The 17,170-nt window shown below is 37.6% G+C and overlaps 1 protein-coding gene across 1 annotated transcript in view; it reads left to right on the forward strand.

Annotated features, from left to right (window-relative positions):
- Positions 1 to 17,170, forward strand: part of TBL1X (transducin beta like 1 X-linked) — a 398,056-nt gene that overhangs the window by 70,045 nt on the left and 310,841 nt on the right. The gene's annotated exons all lie outside the window — the stretch shown is intronic.

Consider the following 17,170-nt stretch of genomic DNA (forward strand, 5'->3'; position numbering starts at 1 on the left):
CAGTGTTCCGACATCTGGGGGCCATGATTGTGGGTGTTTGCAGATGGGCACATGGACATTAAACAGGAAACAGGAAGTGAGGAAGGGTGGAGCTGGAGTGGAAAAATCTACATAAAAAAAAAGAATGTGCACACAGTTAAACCGATAATGCGATCCCAGACCGATTTACATTTATGTCTATGAAGACTAAATTCGCAACGCTGTAAACTCGCACATTTCATCGGCGCATCACATTTGCATCTGAATCACAGTGCATAGATGTGAACGACCGTCATTGAACACAATGTATTTTGACAAGACATGTGAATCTAGACTTTTTGTAACACATCGCGCTCGCAGTAAAATCGCACAAGTGTGGATCGGCACTAAAGAGGTTAAAGGAATTTTTTTGCTTACATGTAAAGTAAAAGTAGAAATTCATTGTTGTCTGAAGGCTCTGTTTCTTTTTAAAATTCAAGCACTCATAAAAGAGCCATTATGATGAATACCCAAACCACATTTCCATTTTAAATGCAGGATACAGGTGAGAGATAAGCCATAGTGAGGTAGGAGAATGCATGCTTGAAGGAATGGAGAGCAATTGAGACTATCTGGTAGAAAGTACTTCAGTACTTATGTTTTTTTTTTTGTTTTTGTTTTTTTGGGGCAATTGGATATATGTCTATCTATCAGATAGAGCGACAAACAAATAAAAGGCAAATAGGTCAGTTGAATGATTGTCCAATATGTTGCAACTGAGCATCTCAGCACTTAGACTGTGCCTACAATATATGTATTGAATGTTAGTCTAAGTTTAAATTAGTTACTTTATTTTTTAATTTAAAACAATTGTACTTTCTCCAAAATGTGTGTACCTCAGCACAATAGTCCTGTGAGAGGCAATCATTAAGTTTTATTTTAATCATTAACTTCATAAAAGAGTTCAACCATCACAGTAGGATTTTTTTTTTTTTTTTGAAAACCAACAGCATTTTCTAGTTCACAATTCTTTTTATTGCAATTAGTGGTAATTGACTACGAAGACTTTAATGGGTTTTGTTTATGTACCTTGACTTTACAGCAGTTTTACGTCTGTATCCCCAGGGGGCCTCTTTAATAGCAAAGATGTTACTATTAATTAGACGTTAAAGTTAAATGAAACTTTTGGCACAGGGTTTTTCTTTGTGAATTAAAGTTTGAAAAATATACAATTGGACTATTTGGACTATTTCTCATTAATCATAAAGTCTAACATTGCATTTTAAGGAAATGACATTTTTTGTAATACAGTAGTAGGTAAACCCTTGATACATGCATTAAAACATTTATTTGTAAAAAAAAAAAATAAATAAATAATAATGAAAGCGCTGTTAAATCTTTTAAAATCAGGTCACATGATCTGGCTGTCCTGCTTCATATCTCAAGGGATGCAGCTTTGGAAGTTGGACTGTTGCAAAGGTTCACGCTCGTAACACTCTATGAAACACTCAGTAGGATTTAATATGTTGAAAGTGTTATGGGCAGAGGGAGACATGAAGAAGTGCTGGTGTCACTGGAGGGTTCCACCTCCATTGCACACTTTAAGCCATGGTGACACCCAAAGTAGACAAACGACTGCTATTTTATTGAAGTGCCTCCATGATAGCCCATAGGAGTTATTATTACCTATATTAGGAAAAGCGATTAAGAGCCTGATCCTCACATCAATAACATAAAAGTTAATGCATTTTAAAGTGGTGGTAAAACAATTTTATTTAAAATCTGCTGACAGGCAGGGTTTTTTTTAACAAAAGAGACCTTAGTGGTCTCTTCGGTTATAAATGTCCCTCCCTGCCTCTCAGTAATTATGTGATTTGAGCCACACATACGCAGCTCAAATCACATTTACAGTCCGTTTTGTGTGTCTCAGCAATGTGACTCACGTGCACATGCGTGTCACCACAGCCTGGCTATTTAAGTGTCCAAAGATAGAGAGCCTGGAAGGAAGACCTGGTGAACATGGAATTGCCGAGGACCATGAGGAGCTGTGACAACACAGCGCTGGAGGGCTCTGTTTGCAGGCATGTGGTGCATACTAGTACATTATGACTTAAGCCTACGGTGGTCCAGCTTTTTTATTTTAAAATATGACTTTACTAGTGCTTGTAAACCGGATACACACTATTGGTTTTGTTCAGCTCTGGTCTGAGCCACTGTACTAACCATGCGAGGTTAATTCCGTGATCTCCCCCTCTGAGCTGTTGTTTTCTGACAGGGGGGCGGCCCCCGTGCCAGACCACTTCGATGAGCGCTCTCTGCCATTTGCTGGGAGCACTCATTGGGAGTCGGTTGGATGCTGGTTTTGGGACAGATTGACATACACACAGGCCAAATGTCAGTTTTTTTTTCTTTTTTTTTTAAATGTGTCTCCTGACACATTCGGCCTGTGTGTACCCATCTTTAAGGATAAGGATTGCTAAAGATAAACTAAAGATAAGTAATGACTAGCTTTACTTTAATTTTAACCATAGTTAGGTAGATGTATTATTTTTATCACGACTACATTTTTCGCTGAACCCTTTCATACAGAAAAAGTTAAGAGTACTTGGGAAATTTAGCAAAGATTCCATCACCTGAGTACCTGAGGCTTACTAAATTGTTATTTTAAAAGACTCTACAAAAATTCAAATAGCACTTTTGGTGTGATTTGCCCAGGTAAACTAGAGTCACATCCCATCCCTGCTTCCTATATCTATTGGAAACTTTATGGACAAGCTTTCCTTTTTCAATTCCCTTCTCTGGTCCTGATCACTTTAGCCACTTAAGTTCTATAAGTACTCCAAGTAATCCAGAGTGTTCCAACAACTCTTGTGCTATTTTTCATAACTAAATTAGAATCTAACAAAGCAGAGCAGATCCCCATTCATTATTTCCACATCAGGTGTGCAAATCTGAGTGCATATGCTGAATTTAAAAGTGCCAGGACTGGGACAAGTTTACTTTAAACACAAAGATATAATCTAGGATACATAACAGTTATGCATTTTCAGCTCTCTAGCATCTGCCAAAAGCTGAAATATCACTGACCCTTTGGTATGTCATTGAAGATATGTACAGTGTAGTTAAATGTTTGATATTAAATGATGTAGACATGATATGTTCATAAGCAACAACATCAAACCATTTTATGCTAATTATGTGATTTGATAAAGCTCTGATAAAGATAAGAACTGAGCTAATATGTTTGCAATCAAAAGTCCATTTATAGTCACTATGGGGAAAGGGGAGGGGAATTAAAAAGTGCTCTGTTTTTCCCACAATTCTCTTCTATTTATTCTGTTCTATTTATGTTTTCTGTATTAACAGTGAGCATTTGTGCCTATTTTCCATGATGGAAATTTTGGGCATAGTTTTTTTACCTGTTGTTCCTGCCAGTAGATTTGTTTTTTCACTGCTTCCTTTAACTGATCAATCTATTTCCTATTTTGAAACTGGAAGTGAGAGTAGATCTTCCCAAAAGTAAGGAAAAATCCAACATTTGACAATGGTTGTCTAAATAATTGTCTACTCCCTTCTAATTCTGTTACAAAAATTGTAGTTTTACATTTCCATTTTTTGTCTGTTCAGGTGATAATATTCACTAGGACCCAAGGTAACACTCCATCTTTCCAAAGGGTTCACAGAGAAAAGCAGAAACCAAACCGAGATTTCAACCCTTCGGCAGTTTACATTTTCACAAAAGAAAGACTTACTGTGACTCTACTGGTGCTATAACTCTCAGGAATGAATTAACCATGTTTAAATCAACTATGTGTTCCGCAAAAGATCAGTTCCTGTAGGAGACAATAGGGCGCTAGGGGATATATACAGGGAGTACAGAATTATTAGGCAAATGAGTATTTTGACCACATCATCCTCTTTATGCATGTTGTCTTACTCCAAGCTGTATAGGCTCGAAAGCCTACTACCAATTAAGCATATTAGGTGATGTGCATCTCTGTAATGAGAAGGGGTGTGGTCTAATGACATCAACACCCTATATCAGGTGTGCATAATTATTAGGCAACTTCCTTTCCATGGGCAAAATGGGTCAAAAGAAGGACTTGACAGGCTCAGAAAAGTCAAAAATAGTGAGATATCTTGCAGAGGGATGCAGCACTCTTAAAATTGCAAAGCTTCTGAAGCGTGATCATCGAACAATCAAGCATTTCATTCAAAATAGTCAACAGGGTCGCAAGAAGCGTGTGGAAACACCAAGGCGCAAAATAACAGCCCATGAACTGAGAAAAGTCAAGCGTGCAGCTGCCAAGATGCTACTTGCCACCAGTTTGGCCATATTTCAGAGCTGCAACATCACTGGAGTGCCCAAAAGCACAAGGTGTGCAATACTCAGAGACATGGCCAAGGTAAGAAAGGCTGAAAGACGACCACCACTGAACAAGACACACAAGCTGAAACGTCAAGACTGGGCCAAGAAATATCTCAAGACTGATTTTTCAAAGGTTTTATGGACTGATGAAATGAGAGTGAGTCTTGATGGGCCAGATGGATGGGCCCGTGGCTGGATTGGTAAAGGGCAGAGAGCTCCAGTCCGACTCAGACGCCAGCAAGGTGGAGGTGGAGTACTGGTTTGGGCTGGTATCATCAAAGATGAGCTTGTGGGGCCTTTTCTGGTTGAGGATGGAGTCAAGCTCAACTCCCAGTCCTACTGCCAGTTTCTGGAAGACACCTTCTTCAAGCAGTGGTACAGGAAGAAGTCTGCATCCTTCAAGAAAAACATGATTTTCATGCAGGACAATGCTCCATCACACGCGTCCAAGTACTCCACAGCATGGCTGGCAAGAAAGGGTGTAAAAGAAGAAAAGCTAATGACATGGCCTCCTTGTTCACCTGATCTGAACCCCATTGAGAACCTGTGGTCCATCATCAAATGTGAGATTTACAAGGAGGGAAAACAGTACACCTCTCTGAATAGTGTCTGGGAGGCTGTGGTTGCTGCTGCACGCAATGTTGATGGTGAACAGATCAAAACACTGACAGAATCCATGGATGGCAGGCTTTTGAGTGTCCTTTCAAAGAAAGGTGGCTATATTGGTCACTGATTTGTTTTTGTTTTGTTTTTGAATGTCAGAAATGTATATTTGTGAATGTTGAGATGTTATATTGGTTTCACTGGTAAAAATAAATAATTGAAATGGGTATACTGTATATTTGATTTTTGTTAAGTTGCCTAATAATTATGCACAGTAATAGTCACCTGCACAAACAGATATCCCCCTAAAATAGCTAAAACTAAAAACAAACTAAAAACTACTTCCAAAAATAGTCAGCTTTGATATTAATGAGTTTTTTGGGTTCATTGAGAACATGGTTGTTGTTCAATAATAAAATTAATCCTCAAAAATACTCATTTGCCTAATAATTCTGCACTCCCTGTATATATATTAATAAGTACAAAGACATCGTACATATACACATAATCCAATGTGTATGTTTGACTTAATTACTTACAAATCGCATTATGCAAGAAAGCATAAAAAAATTGGGGTGATGTTAGCAAATGATTGGAAATAGAAGAGGAAAGCCTCAACAGTTGAGGCCGCAAGAAGAGAAGGTAAGGCCTAAAGCAATTAAATGGAAATTGCATAAGTAACACATAGTTGCATATAAAAGATTGACTCAGAGATAAACAAATTCCCCATGGTTGAATCATACCTCTTCACATAGTAGGTAAACAACCTGAAGATAACCATCATCCAAGGCTAAACAATGGCTCTGCTGTAAAAAGCAGTAATAATAACAAAAACATGGCCAAAATTAATTGGACTACGTTTTTTAATCTGAGGCATCAAACTAATGAGCCAAAGGGAAGAAATCACATTGTTATACCTACCTACACCTCCTTTTCAAAATGCAACAAAAAATCCTTAATAGTTATATTGAACAATATAACAAAAGACTATTGCTAAGAAACATATACAATTGGCTAGGGACACATTGGTATATACAGTAGCATTGGGCATGCAAATAAATGGCAGAAGCCCTCAAGAAAGAGTTCTCCGTGTTCCTTCTCCAAATCCACCTCTCAAATGGCACTTGATACAGTAGAATCAGACATGGATCTTCATCGGTTCTTTCTTTTTCTTCACAGTCATACAAACACATTAGATTATGTACTGTATACATGTTTGATGACTTTATACTAAATAATATATATCCTCTAGCACCCTGAAGTCTCCTGAGGAAGCAATCTTTTGAGAAAAGCATTGAGACTACATCTTCTTCTTACAGATATAATTCAACTCAATATTGAAGATCTCCCAACTGTGGTTGTTGTTACATCTGGTTCTTTATATGCCATACCTACCACCTGTATTTTGGTCTGAAATATATGGAATGCTAAACCTACTATATTTAGGGTGATATATTTTGTACCCTGCATAGTGCATTTTCAAAGATTGTTTTAACATTGGTTATGGACTAAAATATGTATTTTTATAAATTATTCTATAGTGGTTGATTCATTCCTGAGAGTTATAGCACCAATAAAGTCGTCATAGGTCTTTTTTTTGTAAAAATGTTGAATTATTCAGGGACTGTGGTACCAGTTACACCTACCTACACCTCCTTAAAAAAAAAAAAAAAAAACCTTACCCATTCTACTCAAAGGTAGAAAAAAGTTTCAACAATTTTTATTACTGTGAAGCTATTCGATAAACTGTGGTCATTTTACAGGGGGGAGGGCAGAACCAGGCAGGATCAGCCTGGTTTTTTAGGCGATACAGGGGGCCAACTTACACAGCACAGTCACTGTCCTGGTTAACATACTTTAAGGTAACAGGATCATTTTTTTTTTTTTAGGGTAACAAACACTTTAAATAGAGAAAATGATCCATTGCTGAGGGCTGCTCTCCGCAATTTAGACTGGAATGGGATTAAATACCTAAATAAGGTTTTTCTTTCCTCTGGATCAACTGTATTATTATTATTATTATTATACAGAATTTATATAGCGCCAACAGTTTGCACAGCACTTTACAATGTGAGGGAAGACAATACAGTTACAATACAATTCAATACAGGAGGAACTAGAGGGCTCTGCTCGTTAGAGCTTACAATCTAGAAGGGATAGGTTTTTTGTGTGTGGAGCTTTTCAATTTATATACAGCATGTTGTATTGGTTAAACTTACCTGACTAACTATTTTATGCTTACCTTTTTACCATGTCCCTCCCCATTTGCTGGTTTAATAAGCCCAAACCTCTTCAATGACATTCAGTAAAGGAGATCTGGACAAATCAAATTTACCTTAGTACAATTAAATAAACATTGTAAAGCATTATATAAACTACAGAAGAAATTCATAATTTTCAGACCAAATGTAGCAATAGACTGCAAACACCATAAGTACACCTTCACAATGCTTTGATTAGAGAAAACGCTGTTTAGAAACTCTGGTTTCCAGTGCTTCTAGTGACAGGACACTTAACTTGATGGATTACAGTTTTTAGTTGTGTTCATTGCAATGACTGTGTAGAATTTATAAATGGTTCAGCTAATTCCCCAGTAATACTATTCCCTCACAGTCAAAAGAAGAAGTACCTGGTGACGATCTGATCAAGGTAAAGCCTATCACTTTTAATCTTTTTTTTTTATAGAAAATAATGGAGGCCATTATTTCTAGGTAGTTCATTACTGACATAACAATAATCCCTGATAAAATGTATTAGTCTGATATTTTTAACAGCAGTGCATATTAAAATATTTTTGTAGCAAAACATATTTTAAAAGATTAAAAAAAAAAAAAAGTTGGCTGATTTGGAATCCCAAACATGATTGAGTGATTATACCAAATCTAAATTCATATCTATCCATCATATTCTACTTTCTAAATAAATATTGTATTCATTATTCAAATATTTTAACCTCCCTGGCGGTATTCCAGAGTGTGGCTCGGGGTGGAATTTCAGTGTCATTAGCAGTAACCCTGAGCCACACTCTGGGTACTGCCAGGGAGAAGTCGCTGGATCCTGGAAGAGGTTACTTACTTTGTCCCCAGGATCCCGCAATGTATTCCGGCAGTGTATGGCAGCCAGATCTTTTGACTGATGCTGTGTGCCCTGGCTTCTGTTCCCTGCGAGCGTCGCTTCGCAGGGGGGTGGAACTGGCGGCAAATTCAAAAAGTAAAACACACAAACACACTGATATATTGTAATCCTATTGGATTACATTACTAAATAAAATAAATTGACCTTAGTTTGCCCCCCAGTGCCCTTGCCTGCATTTTTACTGTACACATATATATGTATATATATATATGTGTGTATATATATATATATATGTGTGTGTGTGTGTATATATATATATATATATATATATATATATATATACACGTACTTGACCAAACAAGACTCTAGTAGACATCCCAGATGTGATAACGTTTGAAACACAAAATCATAAATTATAATATAATAAATAACTATAGATAAGTTAAAGTATATATTTATATATAAATGTACATATATATATATATATATATATATATATATATATATATATATATATATATATATATATATATATATATATATATATGTGTGTGTGTGTGTATATATATATATATATATATATATATATATATATATATATACATATACTTTAACTTATTTATAGTTATTTATTATATTATAATTATAATTTATGATTTTGTGTTTCAAACTTTATCACATCTGGGAGTCTTGTTTGGTCAGGTTTTTAATTTCAAGTAATTACTAAGAATTGTAGGCCTACAATACATAGCACCAAATTTCCATGCAAAAAATGGTACCGCTTTTGGTACAAAATTCCTGACATATTCATACCGCCAGGGAGGTTAATGACTAGAGATCAATAAACAAATCCAGGCAAGACCACATTTGTCCTAGATCCCCTTAATTTAAAGACTACAAATCCAAGATAGAAAAGGTTTGTAAATGTACATTTGTTGCTATTAGTAAGTCATCTGTCACATGATTCGTCAATAATTTTTAGCGTTTTATTCTGCAGATATAAAAGCGATTCCCAACAATAATAGCCATGACCTCAAATTAAAATAACTATCCCATTGAGAATAAAAGGCAATATCAAGTCATGGGATTACAGGTGGCAACCTAAAAAGTTTAAATGTATGGCATAAAAGTTAAGAGGAACAAAGATCACAGAAGATCTTTAAACACTTTACTGCCACTATAAGGGCTCTTTCACACGGGCGATCCAATCAGATCCGCCTGTCAGTTTTTTAGGCGGATCTGATCGGATCCTCCATGCAGCTCTATGGGGCAGCGGGTGTCAGCGGAGACACCTCCGCTGACACCCGCTGCCATCCACATCCGATCCTGTGCGTGAAATCTGGACGGATGGAAACCCTATTTTTCCATCCTTTCATTAATCAGAGCGGAGCGGATCTGATGAGAGCGGACAAGCGGTCCGCTCTCATCCGATCTTCCATAGAGGGCAGCGGGGGCTGAGACACCTCCCTCTCCGCTCTGCAAGCGGAGACGGAGCTGTCATCCGCCGGCTCAGCGGGGATCGCGGATCGATCCCCGCTGAGCAACACGGATCCGCCTACGGAGGCGGACCGTGTGAAAGAGCCCTAACTATAAAACAGAGTGAGAAACATATATTTTCGAAGTGACGTTTATAAACGGCACATAAGAAAACACACACTGTCCTCTGTGAATGACAGCGATCTGAGCTGTATTGCAAAAGGAGGCTTGGAAAATGTACATATTGCAGATCTTTGTTACTGTTTGCTAGGAAAAGTCAATTGCAACTTTCTCTGAATGACTGCCTGCTAGCCCAGGCCATAATTATGGTGCTCCCTGGGCTTTTGGCAATCAATAAATGTCAAATGTGCAGGCATATGTTTGAATGGGCTATGTAAGAATTGTGTCTACTCCATTAGATCTAACATTCATTCTGGTTTATGATACTGTGCTATATATATATTGGAGATGGTCATCTTTAAAGAGGTTGTAAACCGAGAAAAAAAAATTTTCTCTTCTTTACATCCTGAAAGAGAAACACATAATGAGCTAGTATGCATCGCATAGTAGCTCATTATGAAATACTTACCTTAGAACGAGCCCCCGCCGTGCCGTCCGCTTACCTGTATGACGGGCGACATGTATAGTCGCCCGTCTTCCGGGATCGCGGCATCCGGCCATCTGATTGGCCGGAGCCGCGGTGACGTCAGTCCCGCGCACGCGCGCGGGAGCCGACGGTCACGGCACGGGGCTCTGAAGGAACGGCACGATCTGCCGTTCCTTCAGAGCGCATGCGCCAGTGACGTCACTGGCTGCATTAAAGGTAAATATCTCCTAAACGGTGCATGTTTAGGAGATATTTACAGTACCTATAGGTAAGCCTTAATATAGGCTTACCTATAGGTACAACTTCCTGAGGAGGGTTTACTTCCTCTTTAAAATGGCAGGTCATTAGTTATTATTGCACTATTTTGCTTAAAGTGTACTGTAGTAAATACTGACTGTTGCAAATCCTGATTCATGGGCACATCATGAACTGTGAAACTTTACAAACTGATTTCTAGCTAAATAAAAATATCTCATGTTATGTACCCATGTAGTTTCTTCTAAAACAGATGTAGCTTTATTTAATGCATGAACATAAAACAGATGTAGCACACAATAGTATTAAGAAGCTGGTCTGTCAACATTCACAGCAAGAGTATGACTGCTGACAGCCAGGCTAGGTGCTTCCAGCTGCTTCTGTGATGATTTTTTTTTTTTTTTTTTTTTTTTTTTTTTTTTAGATAAGCTATTTTTTATGAAAAAACACAACCCCTAGGAATCTTCAGACATCTAATGTTAAAACACATACTTTAGAAATCATTTTTTTTATATGACACTTTTTTGTATGCTTTAATATATATATATATATATATATATATATATATATATATATATATATATATATAGACATAGAGATATATAGATTTTTTTTATGTATAAAGTTTTTAATAATGATCTATAATTGAACAGGAGGATTTTACCTTGTATATAGTGGTTCATTTCACCTGATTCCTTATCTGAATATCAGTCTTGGTTACTCTCAACGTTCATTATCTATGCATTTCTACAGTATGAGGTTGATTTACTAAAACTAAAATCTGGCCATGGTAGCCAATCAACTTCTAAATTCAGCTTCATGACTACAGGGTAACTGACATGAGAGAAAGTCCTATACTAGTAAGTAATACAAACCTTAAGCTCTCATTCACACCATAACACGTGTGCTACCACAGTGCAGGGTAACTTACTTGTGGATGTTTGTAATTCCCCTTCAATACCAGGTAATTTTTTAATTTTCAGTGCAGTGATAGTTTGGCTGACGATTACTCTGTCACACAACACTGTACCCAAATGAGTTTTATATCAATTTTATGGTATTTAATAACCAGTAGATTTTTTTTACTATTAAAAAAAGAAAAAAAGGAAAACATTTTGGTAAAAAAAATGTCATCAACTCTTTTTTGGAAAGTAGACACTCAGGTGTCCCCATTCACAATTACTACAATCTCTCTTTTTCCCCTGATGTAAGGGAAAGGGAAAGAATCAACACTGTAAACAGTACCATGTCACTGCAGTAATACCCAATCACAGCAATCACATGGTACCCAGCCTCTTCAGTACTTTATCCCTATGTACCTATGCTTCGCATGATAGCTCAGTACCAGTGATTGTATGTTTGAAAAGTCTCTGCGCTTATGGTAAAGTGAAAATGGCTGCAGCCTACCTCAAAATATAGCAAGGCTATATCAGAAAAATAGAAATAAATGTAGAGGTAAGTGGCGCTGCCACAATATAAATATTATGAGTTTGGGTAAGGGTATAAAATCTCGCAATCTAGGGCCAATAAATATATGATTTGGTGTATAAAAGTATATGTGTCTAAATCAGTGCAATCAAGGATTGAATAAAATATAAATAATTTTAAATATGTGCAATAAAAAATTGTTTGAAAATATGCAAGTGATTGATATTAATATGGATAATAATATAAATGCAATAAATAAATTAGTGATGGGTAGGCGTGAGTAAAAAGTATCTAGTACATATAAACACATATATAAAATAATCTTTAGGTGCCCAATATAAGGTGATTACATATATAAAAATTAAGACGCACCCTAATATTGGTGCTTAAAAAACGTGCATATATCAAAAAAAAGTGTCAATTTAAAGTGCATATACAGTGCTCAGAAAAATTAAACCACTTATTATAAAATATGTGAAAAACCAATAGCCTCAAGTAAGCAGTCCATAGAGGTCAGCAGCAATAAATGTATATGGTAATGATCACAATTGAGTCCATACAAAAATTTAAAAATGTAAAAAACACTCCAGGTAAAGTGAGGAAAAAGTGGATTCCGTGTGATAAATAAGGATGGGGGTGCTCAGTGAAGGAATAAGTGCTCCCCTCCTCTTGATCCCGCACTCACCAGAGGGTAGCACCCCTACAGGGGTAACCAGCGTGATATATATATCCTGAGGGTCCCTCCAATGCTTAACCAGATATCCACTTGTTCCAAGATAGAATTCAGTAGCCAGTAAATCACGTCAGTTCCGCTGCCTTTTGAGTGAGCCGCATATCCGGTCGGTGGAGCTCATCGCGTCCCGAAAGGGGACCGCTACACCGCTACACGAGGGATTTGCGGTCCCTAATGCATTTGTGCACGGTTTTTAATTGCTAAATGTGAGTACCATGTACTATTTTTTTATTAATAAAGTGAAAGTTTATTAGCAATACTTCACTATTGGAGTCTTCTCTCTTCTTCACATTTTCCCTGGATATGTTCCCTATTACTATTGTATCGGCATATTACTGAGGATTTACTGGCTACTGAATTCTATCTTGGAACAAGTGGATATCTGGTTAAGCATTGGAGGGACCCTCAGGATATATATATCACGCTGGTTACCCCTGTAGGGGTGCTACCCTCTGGTGAGTGCGGGATCAAGAGGAGGGGAGCACTTATTCCTTCACTGAGCACCCCCATCCTTATTTATCACCCGGAATCCACTTTTTCCTCACTTTACTTGGAGTGTTTTTTAAATTTTTAAATTTTTGTATGGACTCAATTGTGATCATTACCATATACATTTATTGCTGCTGACCTCTATGGACTGCTTACTTGAGGCTATTGGTTTTTCACATATTTTATAATAAGTGGTTTAATTTTTCTGAGCACTGTATATGCACTTTAAATTGACACTTTTTTTGATATATGCACGTTTTTTAAGCACCAATATTAGGGTGCGTCTTAATTTTTATATATGTAATCACCTTATATTGGGCACCTAAAGATTCTTTTATATATGTGTTTATATGTACTAGATACTTTTTACTCACGCCTACCCATCACTAATTTATTTATTGCATTTATATTATTATCCATATTAATATCAATCACTTGCATATTTTCAAACAATTTTTATTGCACATATTTAAAATGATTTATATTTTATTCAATCCTTGATTGCACTGATTTAGACACATATACTTTTATACACCAAATCATATATTTATTGGCCCTAGATTGCGAGATTTTATACCCTTACCCAAATTCATAATATTTATATTGTGGCAGCGCCACTTACCTCTACATTTATTTGTATTCAGTACCAGTGATTGCTGGCTATATTGGCTGTTCCAATGGCTATTTATCCAGTGACATTTTTAGATTTAAATAAAATGGAGAAGGGTTAGAATTGGCAATATATTTTTTGATGAGTTATCATTGTTAAAATGTCCCTTCAATTCCTGTCCCAGAGACCCAAAGGAGAGTTAGAGGAAATATTTCAGTGTGAGGGTAATTCTTCTGAGATGGTTGTACCTTGAAAAGGTGCCTCCAATATGTATGAACTTCCTCTAAGCTCCAACATTGTTTGATTCACTCTGTCTTTCATTGTATTATTCCAGGAGAGCAGAGGACACACATCAGGGAGGAGGGATTGATAGAATAGAACATAAAAAATAGGTCCTGCATGATATATATTTGCTTAACATAAAGATATTACAAATTATAATAACTTGTTTCTTTGGAGGTTAACTGGTGAGTCGTGACTAAACAATGAGCATCACCATTGCTTATACTATGTCTCAAAGTACAGTTTTCATATTGGGCTTTACAAATACTAGGTGTCAGGCTCACTGTAACTGAATTAACAAATGGGTTCACATGTTTCATTGCTTTGGTTGTAGGTTTTTAAATGTTGTGTTAAGATATGGCTCGAATTGCATATAATGCCATAGTTTGTAATTATTAATGATCATCAAATAAATGTTAAAAAATGCACTATAAGCATTCAAAATATACGCAGTATTAAAATGTATGCAATTTCCATAAGTTTGAGAAAGGGCAAGATCCTTAAAACTATTCCTAGTATTACTAACTTGGAAAACCCGATTTATTGATGGTGCTGAATAGATTTTCACCTGAGTGATGCAACTCTAACTTGCTAAATATATGGTTATTTTCTATATTAAACCTTTTTAAAGTGTCTCGGGGGGGATCAGTGCATTTCGGCAATAATGCACCTTTTCCCCATGTTTCACCCCATTAAGAATACTGCACGTGTAGACAGGTAAGTATCAGGAGGGCTTGGTTACTACTTATGTTTGGTGACAAGTGTTACGCAGGCATTTGGCTACAAAGTATGATGACCGTTTAGACTCGGTTCACACTACCGCGACCATAAGTCGCCCCATGACGGAGCGAATTTTTACCGCGACGTTACCGCGACTTCAGCGCGACTTGTGAATTGTTTAAAGCAACTTATATGATAGACGACTTTGTATTTGGCCAATCAGAGTATGATGTGTTGTGACCTAATTCCCCTTTTCTGTTTTCTTTTTTTACTCATTTCCTCATTGCCCACCAGTGCCACGTATCAGTATGCACCAGTGCCACGTATCAGTGTCCACCAGTGCCACTGCTCACCAGTGCCACGTATCAGTGCCACGAATCAGTGTCCACCAGTGCCATGTATCAGTGCCACGAATCAGTGTCCACCAGTGCCACATATCAGTGCCATGTATCAGTGCCACGAATCAGTGTCCACCAGTGCCACATATCAGTGCCAGGTATCAGTGCCACGAATCAGTGTCCACCAGTGCCACGTATCAGTGCCACATATCAGTGCCACGAATCAGTGTCCACCAGTGCCACATATCAGTGCCACATATCAGTGCCACGAATCAGTGTCCACCAGTGCCACATATAAGTGCCACGAATCAGTGTCCACCAGTGCCACATATCAGTGCCACGTATCAGTGCCACAAATCAGTATCCACCAGTGCCACGAATCAGTGTCCACCAGTGCGACGTATCAGTGTCCACCAGTGCCACGTATCAGTGCCACGTATCAGTGTCCACCAGTGCCACGTATCACTGCCACATATCAGTGTCCACCAGTGCCACATATCAGTGCCATGTATCAGTGCCACGTATCAGTGTCCACCAGTGCCACTGCCCACCAGTGCCACTTATCTGTGTCCACCAGTGCCACTCAGACCGACCAGGCAGAGATAATGGTATATAGGAACTGTAGGCATGGCTGCAATGTGGGGAATGCCTGGCTAATTTTCCTTCTTCTTCCTGGAAAGTTGGATCACAGTCGCTTGACAAAAGATAAGGATCCGACTTGGAGGCGACTCCCATTGAAGTCTATTGGCACAAGTCGGATACAAGTCGCCTTGAAGTAGTACAGGACCCTTTTCTGAAGTCGGAGCGACTTCAGAAGTGCATATTAAGACGGCTCTCATTCATTTACATTGCATTTGTTATGACAAGCGACTTGGGGCGACTTGAGGGCACACAAGTCGCCTGACAAGTCGTACTAGTGTGAATGGAGCCTTAACCACTTCAATCCTGGAGCTTTTTTAAATATTGTGCACACACACACATTAAAATGCACATTTTAGGCTTGAATATTAGTTACCCTAAACATTATTGGAGGGATTCAATAAAGGCTTAACAACATGTTCTTGGCAGTGCAGACCTATTAAAAAATTCAAAAATCTTTTCCACCCATTTCTATAGCTTTACCAACACATGCAACAGATTCAGGTGGTTCTTAATAGCACTACTTTTACAAAGTGATAATATTTCTCTACAACATATTTAAAAAATAATTACCTCTAGTTTATAGATAATGAAACTGGAAATAATTAAGACAAACTCTAAGTTACCATTAAGAGACAGGGAGCGTGTTCTGTAACAGGTGATCTGCAGAGGTAGGAGGTAATTTCTTTATTCTGTGAAGCTACACAATAGCCCCCTGAAACTGAGAGGCCTAATAATAGAAAATGTAGGTTGGATGAGTGCTCCCCTCTAATTTCCCATAGTAACATACAATACCCGCTTCTAGGACAGTTAAGAAGGAGGAGACATTTTCATTTTTTCATTTTCCCTAAAATTGCTCCTGGTTTGAAATCTCCAAGTACTGTTGGGCTGCAAATTGGGCTCCTTCACTACTTGCATGACCAGTACTGAGCAGGGAAAAGCAACAGGTTCACTTTTAAACAGACTTCATCAGCAGTACATACATCCTTCCCTTTTACTCTCCCAATACTCGTTTCAGCTTCTGAGAGCAAGTAAGAGTCCTTGTAGGGCTTATAAAATGTTAGGGAGGTTGGGTCTGGGTCAATTAGCAGGCACCTGTGCTATCACAAGAAAGCGGAAAGGGAATAAATAATATGCTCGTCCATATCCAGAAGTACCAGATATTTATTTCACTTATTTCATTTATTTCACTTTGAATGGGGCAACAGGGGGAATAAAAGAAAAGGGGAATGTTTTTAGATTGTAAGCTCTAACGAGCAGGGCCCTCTGATTCCTTTTGTTCCAAATTGTAGTGCAACTGTAATGTCTGCCCTCATTTTGTTAAGCGCTGCGCAAACTGTTGGCGCTATATAAATCCTGTATAATAATAATAATAATACTGCTGGAGAGTGAGGCATTAAAGCTAATATCTTATTTTGTCATGTATGAGCAAGACAAATTCCCTTTACGACCATTTCCAGTGAACAAGAACATTTATTGTTCATGTGATTTTTGTTTGTAAAAGCAATGTAATTTTACATTGGAAGCTAACCTGTAATACATGAGGCTCGTCTTTAAAAGATCCTCTTAATCTGCATCTGTGATAATT

This window comes from Pelophylax lessonae (assembly GCF_965119305.1).
Source record: "Pelophylax lessonae genome assembly, chromosome: 2".
NCBI classification, from domain to species: Eukaryota; Metazoa; Chordata; class Amphibia; order Anura; family Ranidae; genus Pelophylax; species Pelophylax lessonae.